General features: G+C 35.2%; 1 pseudogene; it reads right to left on the minus strand.

Moving 5' to 3' along the window:
* Positions 1–10,331: 10,331 nt before the first annotated feature.
* LOC103725118 lies at positions 10,332–10,661 on the minus strand (annotated as a pseudogene).
* Between the last annotated feature and the right edge of the window lie 4,035 nt (positions 10,662–14,696).

Raw genomic sequence — 14,696 nt, forward strand, 5'->3', positions numbered from 1 at the left:
TCACAGCAACAGAAATGAATCTAAGATGGCAATCCAGGCTTAAAAGACAAATACAATATGTTCTCTCATATTTAGAACCTAGCTTTGAAATTTCATATTTCTGTGCTTAAGTTGTAGTGACAGTCGATAGAGTCTGAGAATCAAGAAAGGAGTCATGGGAGAGAGGCTTTAAAGTATGTGTGTGGGTAGGAAAACATATGATGTAATGAAATTAGAGGGGAGAAATATTAAACCTAGAAAATTTTAAACAGAGACAGGGATGAAGAAGATGGAAGAAAAGTGGGGATAATGGTTAAGAGCAATCAGAACTAAAGATATATGAAAAAAATCATATGGCTATCAAATAATTCAGAATCAACTGAAATATCATTTTTATAATCATCACCAATAAAAAAGTTTTAATGAACATACTCTATGTAAATAGGTAACACTGTTTCCAGAAGCCACAAGTTATTAAAAATTTCAGTTCCAGATGTGAGATACCTACTTATGAGTTATTGGTCAGGGAGGCACCAAAGGTCCCCAAAACAATGTAGGTTATCACCAGTGCTCTTGATTGTCCTCAAGAATTAAATTGTAACTCCCTCTAGATAAGGACATCGTGAACATTGAATGTAGCACACAAAGAAAGCAAGCTGAAACTGAACTGGGAACTTTCTCCATGCTGGCTAGCTTTCATAGTATGAGAAAATGGTGCTGTTCTGGGAGAAAACTCAAAAGTCTTATGCAACTTTGAACCTTGCTTGATATAGTACTGACTTACCCAGGAAGATATGCTCAGTGGTAAAATAGTGACATGACTATTACGGTGGTAACCAACCACTTCTAATTGGATTTGAGACTGGCTCCATTGTAGTGATTATATGCCTGGTGCTGTAAACTTGGTAAAAGCCAATCCTGGTAGAATTTACTAGTGTTGTTTGTTGTTTTGCTAAATGGACATATAGCCAAACTGCTTTCTAAATATTTATGTGGCAGGTGGATCTCTGTGAGATTGAGACCATCTTTCTCTACACAGCATGTTCTAAGCAAGCTGTGGCTACAGGGAGACCTTGTCTCAGAAAAATAATTTTAAAAACAAGAAAAAAAAAACCCTTATTTTATACTCATAGACTCATACAGCCCTCAGCCTTGGCCAGAGAAATTTCTTTCTGCAGTGGGTGGGGGGGGGGGGGTTAACACAGAGACTCAAAACTGTCAAAATACTGAGAAAGAGTAACAGTTGAATGTTGATCCCTAAATCAGATTTTTATAGCACCCCTTCTAAGTTCTAGGAAATGGTGCAGAAAAGGGAACAGAGAGAATGGAAAGAAATGACATCAAAAGCTGTCTTCTTGATATGGCACTGAAATTGAAATCATGAACACAAAGCTATTGTCACTACCTAACAGCACAGGACCTGCAAACAAAAGAAACAATATGAAACTGGGATTTGGATTGATTGAGAAAAATGGAAGGGAATGAGAGGAGGTGATAGTGGTGAGTATGGTCAAAATACATTATACACATGTGTGAAATTCTCCAAAAATGTAAAATTGAAAGTGGTGACGAATGAAGGACCATATAATTTATGAATATGCTACTCTAAAAAAAAAAACCACACATTGAATTTGGGGCTGCAGAGATGATTCAGTAATTAACAGCACTGACTATTCTTTCAGTAGACCAAGGTTCAGTTTCCAGTACCCACATATTGGCGAACAACTGTAGGTAACTCCAGTTCCAGAGAGATTCAATCACCATCTTCTGACCTCCGTTGGCATGATTCAACATGGGTGTACTTATATACATGCAGGCAATACACTCATACACATAAAATAAAAATAATAAAGAAAATGCTGTAAAAAACATTGAATTGTACAAATGGCAAAATTTTATTTTATGTGAATTATTTATCAAAAATATTTAAAGAAAAAGATATAGAAAAATATGTGCCAAATATTTGACTTTTGCATGAACAATATATATAAAAATAGCAGTCCACAGTAATGATAATTTGATGCCTAGAGAGAATAGGAAATAAATTGTTCCCAAGTCTTTATGAGCCTGAACACTACTTCTCAGTGGTAGATTGTTGTTACGATGTACAATTTGAACCGTGGGCCAAAACTTTAAAAAATAAAGCATAATTATCAGCTAATACTGAAGGTTAATTGTAATAATAAGCATTCTCAGCCAAGGGCAAGTAAAGTGAGGAAGCAAAGAAGGCAGAAAGACTCTAAGTACCATCCATAATTAAAAAGTAGTCGATAAACATGACCAAGTAGCACATATTTAATGACAGACACCTGATTAAATTAAAAATGTCACAACACAATGCATTCCTATAAAGTAAGACAATATAAAGACACAGTAGGTTAATGTTAATGTTGGATATGCCTAATATTATACAAGTGTACCTAAAATAAATTTATACAAACTGAATTAGATTATAGTATAATTCAGAATGAAGATTTCTGTTAGTATGAAAGACATCAATAATAATGATTAGGGGATAAATTCCTAAATAATACATAACCATCTGAGTTTATGCATAAGATCAGTGCTGCAAAATACATGGAAAATACAAATTAAAGAAGATAATAAACAGTCAACAGTTATATTTGTAATGATCTCTCAACAATTACTGGAATAAGAAAATCAGGGCAAAGAGAAAAGTCTTGAAAAGCTTCATCAGGTAACTGGACATATATACCATTAGGCAATGCAACACTCAACAGAGAAAAGGCATGTAATTTCTAAATGTACATAAATATTAATAAAAAAAACCATGATCTGGTCCACAAACAAATATTTATTGATTAGTAGAAAGAAATTATAGAAAATGTAGCAAATGTCAATCAAAATCAAATACATAATAGGAAAATATATGGAAAATTCAAAATTATTTGGGAATTAGAGACACATTTGTATAGAGATTATGGGATACAAATAATTTCCAGGGATTAAAAATCAGATTTATTTAACTGAATATAAACTAAAATTCAATGTACTTGTAGTTTGTGTGACATAGCAAAATAATTGCTAATTGTATATGTTGTGAAAGGAGAGGGGCTGGAGGGATGGTCCAGTGGTTTAAGAGCATTGGCGTACACATAAACATTTTAAAACAATAGTTTAAGAAGAGTAAAATAATGGATAAACCAATGAAACCCAGGGACGATTAGTGAAAAACACACTTTTGAAAGCTCAGTTTTATACAGATTCATGAAGATATGGTTAAAAGAAGATATATATGAGAGACTCAGGAGTATTAAAAACAAAATGGTAAGAAATATAAACAACTCCAGGTCTATAAATTCGAATTGATCAATTTCCCCAAAAGCCTAAACTATCAAAACTCACTCAAGATGAGGTAGTTAATCTGATTAGTACCATATTACTTATAGGTGATTAATTTGCAGTTAGGACATTTTCAATAAGACTATACAGTCACTAAATTTTCTTGGAAAATTCAAATATATGTTTTTAAAAAGCATTCACGCTGTACAATATCTTCCAGAAAACAAATTCATGGATACTAAAATCTTTTTCTTAAAATTACCAAAACAAATCTGAATCTGTATTAAGTCATACTATTTGAAGTATTGAAGAAATATTTTCTCACTCCTGAACACAGGACTTGTTCAAAATTTGAAAATGGCATGATAGTATTCTACATGAGAAACAACTAAACATTGATAAATTGTCCTTTCTGAGGTTCAAAATAGATGTACAAAACGCATTTCAAAACTAAGTATCTATTTGTGAAATAAATAACTTGGAAAATAAGAAAAGGTACAATAATTATTATAATAACATTAGGGTGACTAGTAAAATTAACTTGTTATGCATCACAAAAAAAACTAGAGAGGAGGTTTTTAATTCCTCCCAAAATATTTAGATATGTTTTCTTGATTTGGATGATACATATACAGAAATATTAAATTGCATTTCATAAATGTGTGCAAATATTATATCATTAAAAATAAAATAAGGATCTGAAGGGATGTATCAATGGTTAAGAATGAATATGGTAGTGTGGAAAATTTTGAAGAGTAATACAATATTTGCATAGTTGCAAAACATGCCTATGGATTTTCATTAATTAAATGAAGAAAAGATAAGACATTCTTAATTGCTAAGCCTGAAGGACTTCAACAAATGTTCATGATTAGCATAATCAATAATAAGACACACATAACATGTAAATAATTGTATGATGTAGCAGGCACATTATTATGCAATTTTTTAAAAAAACAAAATACATGTAATCTAACCCAAATTTTGAATATTTTATTTTGGAAAATATCCTTCTATTTTCATGGATGTTTTTGCTTGTTTGTTTTAGGTTCACTGCATTTAATCAGGGATTTTAATTTAATACTATTTAAAAATAATAAATAGCTTAAAAGTTAATGTCTGTCAAAAACTCTTTTAAAAAATGTCCCATAAATGAGACTAGTGAAACAGAAGTTGTAGATGGTATTGGAAAGAAAACACATTAATTTGCAAATGAGAGTATTCTAATGGAGATGGAAACTGGCAACACAGGAAATTTGGCAATTCCTCAATAGATCTCCTTGTGAAGAGGAATTGGAATGATAGCTAGGCACCTACTTGTAACCAATATATTTAGATGAGAACACAAATATTTCATTTGAATAAACATTGAGAAATCAGATTATTTGTGAACACTGGAGTTAAATTATAAATAATTCAGTTGAAACTTTAGAAATTCATTTTAGAAATTCAACAATGATCAATGCAATGTAGTATGTAACATCATCCAATAATATTAAAAATGGAGAGGAGGTATTAGAAGTTAGAAGAAAGAAGGAGAGTTGCCAAAACATGAAAGGAAGAAGCATGGGTATATAATCTCACTTTTAGGCTTTAAAAAAATCATACCGACAGAAATGAAGTCATTTTACATATCCACTGGAAAAATTAAATTAGGTGATGATACTGATCATTAACTTTTCTACAGTTAATTTCTAAGAGACAGACTACAAATAATTATATTCATAAACTGCATATTACCCAAGAAGCAGTCTAGCTATTTATTTAAGTTTATAAAGAATATAATATAATATTTTACTGGAGTCACACTGCAATATATACATATTACCTGGAGATGAAATGTAATATATTTCTCCAGAAGAGTATTTTCCTGTATAGTGCATAACTGGAACTAATTTAGGATACACATTTATACAGATATTAAAATATCTATCAGAATCATATTTTTTTTAGCAATTTGCTGATTTATGGTCCAGTTAACTGGGTAGACATTAAACAAAGTATCTCCATTTTACACTCAGTAAACAACAACAAAAAACAAATCCAAAGTCACATTAGCATGCAGGGGTTAGGAATTAGCACTCCTGGGTGGTGACAGGGTTAAGTAGCCTCTAGATACCTGTATTTTTAAAGAAAGTGATCTTTCAAGGAAGAGCCAGAGAAGTCTCCCCACCAGTTGTCTCCATAACCAACTCTTTTGGTATACTGAATGGGAGAATGACACTGGCATTTCATCAGTGACCCAGAAAGAGGCCAGGTTTGATAAGCCCTACTGTTTGGTTCTGATATATCTTGTCTGACCTTTCCTAGTGGGAGGCTGATGAACAGGCATTTAACACAACTGCGAAGCAGCTGCTGTCACACCTGCCAAAACAGAGATACCTCAAATTAGTCTGGGATGAAATTTAAAAGATCAAAGTTGAAAAAAAGTAAGTTATTCTTTAGGTCTGGCAGGTTTCCCCTCATTAAAATCTAGGAGGGGTTTCAGGAGTGTCCTGTCTTGAAGTTTGACAGCTAACAAGTTATTAGAACTATGGTTGACAACCAGTAACTCTTAGGCTCTCAATCACTGAGAATCTTGTAATACAGCATTGTGGGCCTGAGCATAGCTATCCAGTTAGAACACTGTTCAACCAGAAAACTTACTTCTAAAGATATGTTGAATTTTTTTATATGGAGGGGGGCAGTATGGTATGTGCATGTTTGCGTAGGTCCAGGTCAATGTTTAGTATCTTTCTTCAATAATATGCCACCTTTTCTTTTTGAGATGGGGTCTTTCCCTGAATCTGAAGCTCATCAATCAGCTAGGCTGACTAGCATCAGTGAGCTTCAGGAACCTGCCTGTCTCTACTTCATCAAAGACTGAGGACACAGGTACGCACCACCATGCTGAGCTTTTTACATGGGTTCTAGGGATCTGACCTCAAACTCAAGTCCTTGTGCTTATGTGGCAGGCACTTTACTTGGCCCATCTCTTGAACCCATAAAAGTATGTTTAAATGAAAGAATTGAGCCAGGCATGGTGGCACATATAGCTGTAATCTTAGCATGAAGGTGGTAGAGGCAGAAGAATCAGGAGTTCAAGGTCATCCTCAGCAATAAAGCAAGTTTGAGGCCAGTTTGGGTTACACAAGGCTGTCTCAAACAAAAAATAAGAAAAGCAGAACTGTAGCTACTTTGCTTTAGGTCTTCAGGTCAAAATGCCAATCCTTCATGTTATCATTGCACTTAAAGGACAAGGATGCTGGTGAGAGGCTCAACAGTAGGCTCCTACATAGAACCTGTAACTGCAGATTCATGCCAGTCATAGCCTCAGTAAAGCTTATACACATTCTAGTGATTAGTCTTCTACCATATTTTTAATTAAACAAGCTCTTAAAAGTTAAGTGCCCTAAAAGTATTAGCACTGTTCTTCACCCACTAAACCAAGTCTGTCATCATACTCTGCCTTCTTTCTTCTGCAGGATGTCTGTTGGTGCTATTCTTATACAGCTACAGAGATGACTCCTATTTTTTTTTGTCTTTTTAAAGCAGGGTCTCCGGGTAGCCCCAGCTGCCCTGGAACTCACTATGTAGACCAGGCTGGCCTTGAACTCACAGAGATCCACCTGTCTCTGCCTCCCGAGTTCTGGGACTACAGGCATGCACCAACACACCCATCTATAACTCCTATTTTAACCACATGAACAGTCATTACATTGTCCAAATGGACAGGGGCTTATACTGAAGTGGAATGTTGTGCATTCACTGTCATTTTAAATTAACTTCAAAATTCTAAGAAGCTGTCCTGCAAAGTTGAGCTTTGTCAGGTTTTCATGTTTAATGTATTATAAATTTATCTTTTTGAATATAATAAATGCTTTCATATATTTGCTTTCTGGTTACAATTCTATCAATACTAAAGGTTTTATGCACCAGACCTGGTGACACACACCTTTAATCCCAGCACTTGGGAGGCAGTGGCAGGTGGATCTCTGTGAATTCAAGGCCAGCTTGATCAACATAGCAAGTTCCAGGCTAACTGGAGCTACAGGGAGACCCTGTCTCAAAAAAGACCGAAAAAAAAAAAAATTTATGGAGCCAAGCATGGTAGCACATGCCTTTAGTCCCAGCACTCAGGAGACAGAGCAAGCAGATCTCTGTGAGATTAAGTCCAGCCTGTTCTCCATAGTGAGTTCCAGGTCAGCTGGGGCTACAGGGAGAACCTGTCTCAATAAATGGAAGGAAGGAAGGAAGGAAAGAGGAAGGGGAAAGGGGGAAAGAAGGGAACGAAGGGAGGGGAGGGAGAAAAGATAAAGGTTATATGGAACTGGAGATAGAAATAGCCTTGTTTTTCTCTTGATCCTAAACACTAAGCACATGGAAATTTCCTATCATTTTTTTTCCTACTAGATAAATAGGCATAGAGACAAAAATAATACCCTTAAAATCTGTTTTGTCTCTTCGGCTGTTTGGGAATAGAAAAGCAGGATAGGTTTTGAGACAATGTTTTACTATGGAGCGCAGGCTGGCCCCAAACTCAGAATTATCCTTCTTTTTTAGCATTCTCACTGGGATTACAGGCTTGTGCCACACCAGGCTGAATTTTTTTTTTCTGAATCATGTAATAGTTATCCTAATGTGATTAAACAAACATTTGTTTGGCTACAAGAACTCATTCAGACTTGCTGAAGGAATCAGGGTGGTACAATTATACAACCAGGGCCTCTGAGGTTGCTTGTAGTTATAAGAGTAAAAGAAACAATCAAAAAATGAAGAGAAAATACACAGAAAGGGAAACAATCTTCACTAGTGACACATCTGACAAAGGTTTAACATTCAGAATATATAAAGAACTCAAAAATCAAAGAATCGAGAAACCAAATGACCCAATTAAAAGATGGGCTAAAGATCTAAACAGAGAGATCTCAAAGGAAGAAATAAAGATGGCTAAGAAACATCTCAGAAAGTGTTCAACATCATTAGTAATTAGGGAAATGCAAATTAAAACTATCCTAAGGTATTACCTTACCCCAATCAGACTGGTTAGGATCAAGAGAACAAATGATGATACCAAATGTTGGTGAGGATGTGGAAAAGGGGGAACATTCATTCACTGCTGGTGGGATTGCAAACTCTGCAACCTCTGTGGAAAACAGTATGGACAACTCTTTAAAAAACTAAAAATGAACCTACAATATCACCTGGTTATACCACTCCTTGGCATACACCCAAGGGACTCATCTTGTTGTAGAGACACTTGTACAACCATGTTTGTTGCTGCTCTTTTCACAATGCCTAAGAGATGGAAGCAACCTAAGTTTCCCTCAACTGACAAGTGGTTAACAAAAATGTGGTATATTTATACAATGGAGTTCTATTCAGCAGTAAAGAAAGATGAAATAATGAAAATTGCAGGTAAATGGATGGATCTAGAAACTGTTACACTAAGTGAATTAACACAGACTCAGACAAACAAACGACATATGTTATCCCTCATATGTGGCTCCTAGCATCATATCCTTTTAAATTCCAGGTCCTTTTAATAAGATGATGCTGTACTGCAGTCCATTTGCATGAAATATTTACCATCATTATGGCTTTGGCTGAGCCTGATCGCTAAACATAGTCACAATTGGGCTTGTTTCCGGTTGTGCTTATTCATTAAAGGAATGCCAAACAGGGTCACTGGACCCTCACTTGAGTATCCAGCCACTCTTTCCAGCCAACTAGTCTGGCCTTGGAAGACAAAAGAAAAATGAGGAAGAACCCAATAAAGAGATGCTTTTGGAAGTCCTTGTCAAGAAACTCCAATGGACTCTCATATGAATATTTTAAAATTGCCCTGTTCTGACTTTTTTCTAGTTCCCTGTCTAGAGTTTGTAATGCTAATTACTCTTGCCTTTACTTCTCCTTCACATCTCCTATTCATGATTCAAGGACTTTCTTTTCCCCTTCCAGACAAGAGTTATGCAGTTTGGGAGTCTTTTAGATAGATCCACTGAAGGGGCACTGCAATTGCCTCATCCTGCATCCCTGTTCAGCATGGAAGAAGCCAGAGCAGTCTGTCCCTATTCCTTATTGGCAATTTGTGTAACCCCTTCAGAGGATGGCATGATAAGAATAGGAGGTAGGCTGTTACGGTAAAAAGACCCCAAAGAAATACAGCCGGTTTTCTGGCTAAAAGTCAAAATGTCCTTGGGCCTGTTAGCAACATACTCTGTTACAAAGGCAAAAAGTGTCAAAAGTATTTGGAATCTTGTATCTAATCCTTAAAAGATTTTAGGATTACCTCTTCAGAGGGGGGAATGTTGGAGCGGAGGGAGTGGGCATGGATTTGATCAAAATACCTTATATGCATGTATGAAATTCTCAATAAAGGTTTTGTAAAAGTAAAAAAAAAACAAAACAACCAAACCTCTCTGTTCTTTCTTGTGAAATAAAAAGTCAAGTCTCTGGAGTAAAACACTGAATGAATGATAAAAAAAAAAGTACTTGCTGCCAAGCCCAATGACCTTAGTTCAATTCCTGGGACACACATGGGAAGAGGAGAGGACTTGTCAAATTGTCCTGTGACTTCCACACATGAATAGTGGTACAAACACTCAAAAATAAATGTAATTTTTCAGCATTACAACCAGGTAAAAAGAATGCTTATAGAATAACATATCTTTTTATAAAATTGTCAGGTTTCAATTCCAATAACCCAGAAGGCAAAAACCACTAAGTAATCCATTATTCTTAGTAGCTATTGCCAGAAATATTAAATTGGGGTAGAAGGAATAAGGGATAGCAAGTTCTGATAGGTTTAATGATCCACAGCTTTTCAGAGATGACTACAGAGGCTCTTTAAAGCTGTAATCCAGGAATATTCAGCCATGCAACAAATATGTAAAATAAACTGGCTTCTTACCACAACTGCCCTATGAACATCCCAGGCCCTCTCTCCAAAATGACCTGTTTATAAGTAAGCAATTACTTATGGTGGGGGACCAAAAGTCTAACTTATGACCAAAAGCACAAAAACAATAGCCAATAACAGTTCTGTGGTTAGGTGAAGCCAGTGCCCTTCACTGTGCTGGTCTGGTCTTCTTACTCTTGTTTTTCTTGTCCCTCTTCTTCAGCCCATCCATGTTAACCCTAAGTAATTTTGAATATGCCATCTGAAACTTATTCAGTTCTTTGGACCTCAGCACGGTACTGATCTTTTTCCCATAGGTGGCCCTCAACAGACACTTGTTTTTTGTGGGCTCCAGGCCCTCCACAGAACCCTTCCGTAGAGTGGGTTTGGTGCTACCATCATACTTCTTCAAGGTGATGAACATGCTGTGCGACAACCGGCACTTCTGGAAAAGCCTGGTCAGTACTCTCAGGAACTGCTCACTCTCAAGCAACACCATCCCAACATCAGCAGATCCCAACTTCATCTTCCCTGAATCTTATTTTTTATAGTTGTTCTTGGATGAAAAAATAAGATATTCCGAATAAATGACAATCATATTTATGCTGCAAATATCATAGTTTGTACAGTATGTACATCTAATATTAATGGAAATATTAGCAATGGTCAAAACTAAGCACAATAAATTGTACATTGTGCACATGCTTTACCTGCATTCATATAGTATTTTTCTTTTAATAAAACTGAGATAATATATATATATATATATATATGCCATTTTTTTCTAACATGAATACTTGTCCATGGCTCAAACACATTTTTAACTTTTTCCAAAGTATGGACTACAAATACTATGTTGTTTCATGAGATGACTAAATTTTGTTTTCAAAAATCTATGCACCGAAAAAAGAAATAAATAAATTGAATGCCCTAAACAGCATATTATGTATTTTACCATGATGCAAATGGCCAACAGAATTGTCTGCCCTTTCTCTTGCTGTTTGTTAAAATATATTTTTATTGAATTTCTCTGGATTTCATACAACACAATTTAATCATATTTAGTCCCCCCTTCTATATGTGTATGTCCCCATACCATACACACAGGGTTTCATGCATTTTTGTCATATATAAAGAAAGATTTTCCAGCTGAGCTGCTGCCCAGTATAGACAAACACTTCATCATGCCTGGGAAAATGACAAGCAAGGGAAGTAACCTTCCTAGAAAAATTTCTCTGTTTTCAATGTGGCTTTCCTTTGGATTGGCATCCGCTTGATGGAGCATTTTAAGGCATCCATAACCCTAAAAGGATAATTGTACCAGTGTTTATTGTAACTGAATTAATTTTTTCACAAAGGAATGAGTTATTAGATACTCCTTGGCCTACCATGATTTGTAAATAAATGTTAATGCTGGTGACTGGAGCTCTGTGAAAGACAGTGAGTACAGGGTCTAGACATATGAATTTCTTAGTTCAGGGGATGTGCGTGGGGCTAGAGTAGATTAGCTTATACTATCCATGACTAAATATCTTTAGAATCTGTAATTTTTAATATTCAAAATCAGTGAAAGTTATTTGTATAATCAGTTTCATCTAATTCTTAGTGATCATTCTCACAAATCTTTCAGAAATGAATGAAAACTAGAAAGCCAAAAAGGAAAGGACATGAAGAGGAAGACATTTGACGTGGTTCTTAACATTTGTCATGGAAATCTGGAAGAATATATTTATCTGTAAATGGTACCAAAATAACTAGTCATCCACAAACAAGCATGTGACACCTGTCATTGAAGTGGAGAAATTCATTGAGAGAAAGACTAATTTTTAAAATATTTCTGGAAAGAAATATTAAAGACGATCTTTTTGTTCAATAGGTGAGTAGCCCATGGTCATAGAAAGTCACAAAGATAAAATAGAAGTTTATAATAACAAAAGAATCTTGAATGTATCAACACAAAATTAAAGAAGTGTCATCAAAATGTTCAATAAGTGAATCACAGACTGAGAGAAATCATACATATATCTGACAAAGAACCTCTTTTATTTAAAAAGTTATTATTTTATGTTTATGAGTGTAATGCCTGCATATATGTAAGGGCACATGTGTTATGCAGTGCTCATGAAGGACAGAAGAGGGTGTCAAATCCGCTGGAACTGGAGTTATTAATGGTTGTTAGCCACTGTGTGGGTTCTGGGATTTGAACCTCAGTCTTCTGCAAGTACAGCTAGTGCTTAACTGCTGAATCACCTCTTCAACCATGTGACAAAGAACTTCTATTCAGATTAACATTCCTATCACTGAATAATAAAAAGACATACTTCTAAATTTTAAAATATTAAAATACTTGGAAAAAGGTTTACTAAAAGTTAAGAAACCTATGAAAAATACTGTATCCATTTTCTTTAAGAATACAAATAAAACCCCAATGCAATCCACAATTATATAGTGAATAACACCAGCAATAATGCCTTCTGAAATGACACCAGAAAAGGGGAACTATGAATACCAAAAGCTCTTCCCCCTTTCCCTGTTCAATTTTCAGAATGCTGACAGCCCTGCTCACTACTGTTAGTCAATAGCCTACAAAATAACTGTGTTGGAAAGGGGAGTGTCTAGACCAATGAACAAGTAAGAAAAAGAAGCATTAAAAGAAATAGATCCCACCCAAGTACTCAGAGCCCCCAAGAGCTGGTTTCTACTTAACACATAAGAACGGACACTTGAGGATGACATGATAATTGAGGCTATTTATAACAAAAGAGATGGAGAAAAAAACTAAAGAGAAAATAAAAAGAGAATAAAACCCATTGATATGAGATATCAATGAAACAAAGTATTATGACAAAATTAAAGAAAACATCAAAGGTAAATCATTAATATATAATGTTAATTATTATAGCTATCTCTCTAAGCACATCATTTAACTCTGGTTTAAAATCTACATGTTAGCATTTTTTAGAAAGGCAATAAAATGATGCTATTACTTATGATTATTATTATAGCTCTAGAAAATAATTGCTATTCATTAGTAACTTTCTTTACTCCTAAGTTGCACATATTTAACTGTTACTGATTAGTAATTTTCCTTATTGGTAAATTCAACAAATTTAAAATTATGGTGCAATGTTATTAAAGATATATAAAATATTTCACATGTATTAACAACAAATATTTATAAAACATCGTCTTGAGGACTGTAGTTTGATGAAGATTCAGTAGAGTAAAAGATTACTCCCTTAAGTACAACAATCCTTTCATTACTGATGGGAGAATCAAAATTGGAAAGAGAAATCCTTATATTTGTTGGAGATTTAGTCCGTTCACTATTCTTCGGATTAGGAGGATTCAATCATGTAGAATCTGATAGATGTGTCAACAAGTGACCAAGTCCATGTGACCCCTAAGGAACAGATCCTAAAATGACCTGAAGAGTGAAAATAAATTGGTTTATTTGGGCCAACTGTGTGGTCTTACACACCCAAAAGGAATGTATAAACAAAGAGTAAAGTCATCAGAATATTTCTTTAAGAGTTCAAGGGATTATACTTCCCAGACATTAGGCTTAAGTCCATATAAAATGTTATTTAGACAATCATTTCTCATTGATGATTTTGTTTCTAAGCAGAAAGTGCTGCTCAGATATAAGACTTCAAATTTTGGTCTGCAATACTATAGTGTCCACCTGTAGCTAAGGGAGATAATCCACTATTGTTACAAAATGATGGCTAAATTTGAATTCTGTCCCTATCTAGAAGCCTTTGTGAGGGAACTAACACTGATTCCAGCCACTCCAACAGCTATCGAAGTGCTTGAAAACACGTCCTGAGTCCATCACTCTCAAGTCCAGCCTTGGCAGACAAAAGAAAAATGAGGAGGAACCCAATAGAGGGATCCTTTTGGAAGTTCTCATCAAGAAAGCCCAATGGATCTGATGTCAACATTTGAAATTTTCCCTGTTCTGACTTTGCTCTGGTTCCCTGTCTAGAACTTGTATTGCTAAATACTCTTGCCTTTACTTCTCCTTCACATCCCCTAGTCACCAGTCAAGGACCTTCTTTCCTCCCTACAGATAAGAGTTATGTGATTTGGGAGTCTTTTAGACAGACCCACTGAAGGGGTACTCCAATTGCCTCACTCTGTGTTCCTGTTCAGCATGGAAGAAGCCAGAGCAGTCTGCTTCCTGACTGCCTATCAATAATTTGGGTAACCTCTTCAGAGGATGGTGAAATAAGAATAGGGGGTAGCAATTGGCTAGGCAGTTAGTGTATGAGGACTCCAAAGAAAAGAAACCAGTCTCTTGGCTAAAAGTCAAAATAACTTGGGCCTCTTAGCAACATACTCTATTCCAAAGGCCAAAAATGTCGAAAGTATTAGGGTGCTCTTATCTAATCGCTAAAGGATTTTAGGGTTACCTCTTCACAGGAGGGAATGTTAGAGTAGCAAAAAGCCCCATTAAAATGAAAGAAAAGAAAGAAAGAAGGAAAGAAAGGAAGGAAGGAAGGAAGAAAGAAAGAAAGAAAGAAAGAAAGAA

Source organism: Nannospalax galili, unplaced genomic scaffold (assembly GCF_000622305.1).
Source record: "Nannospalax galili isolate Female #2095 unplaced genomic scaffold, S.galili_v1.0 scaffold10, whole genome shotgun sequence".
Classification (NCBI taxonomy): domain Eukaryota; kingdom Metazoa; phylum Chordata; class Mammalia; order Rodentia; family Spalacidae; genus Nannospalax; species Nannospalax galili.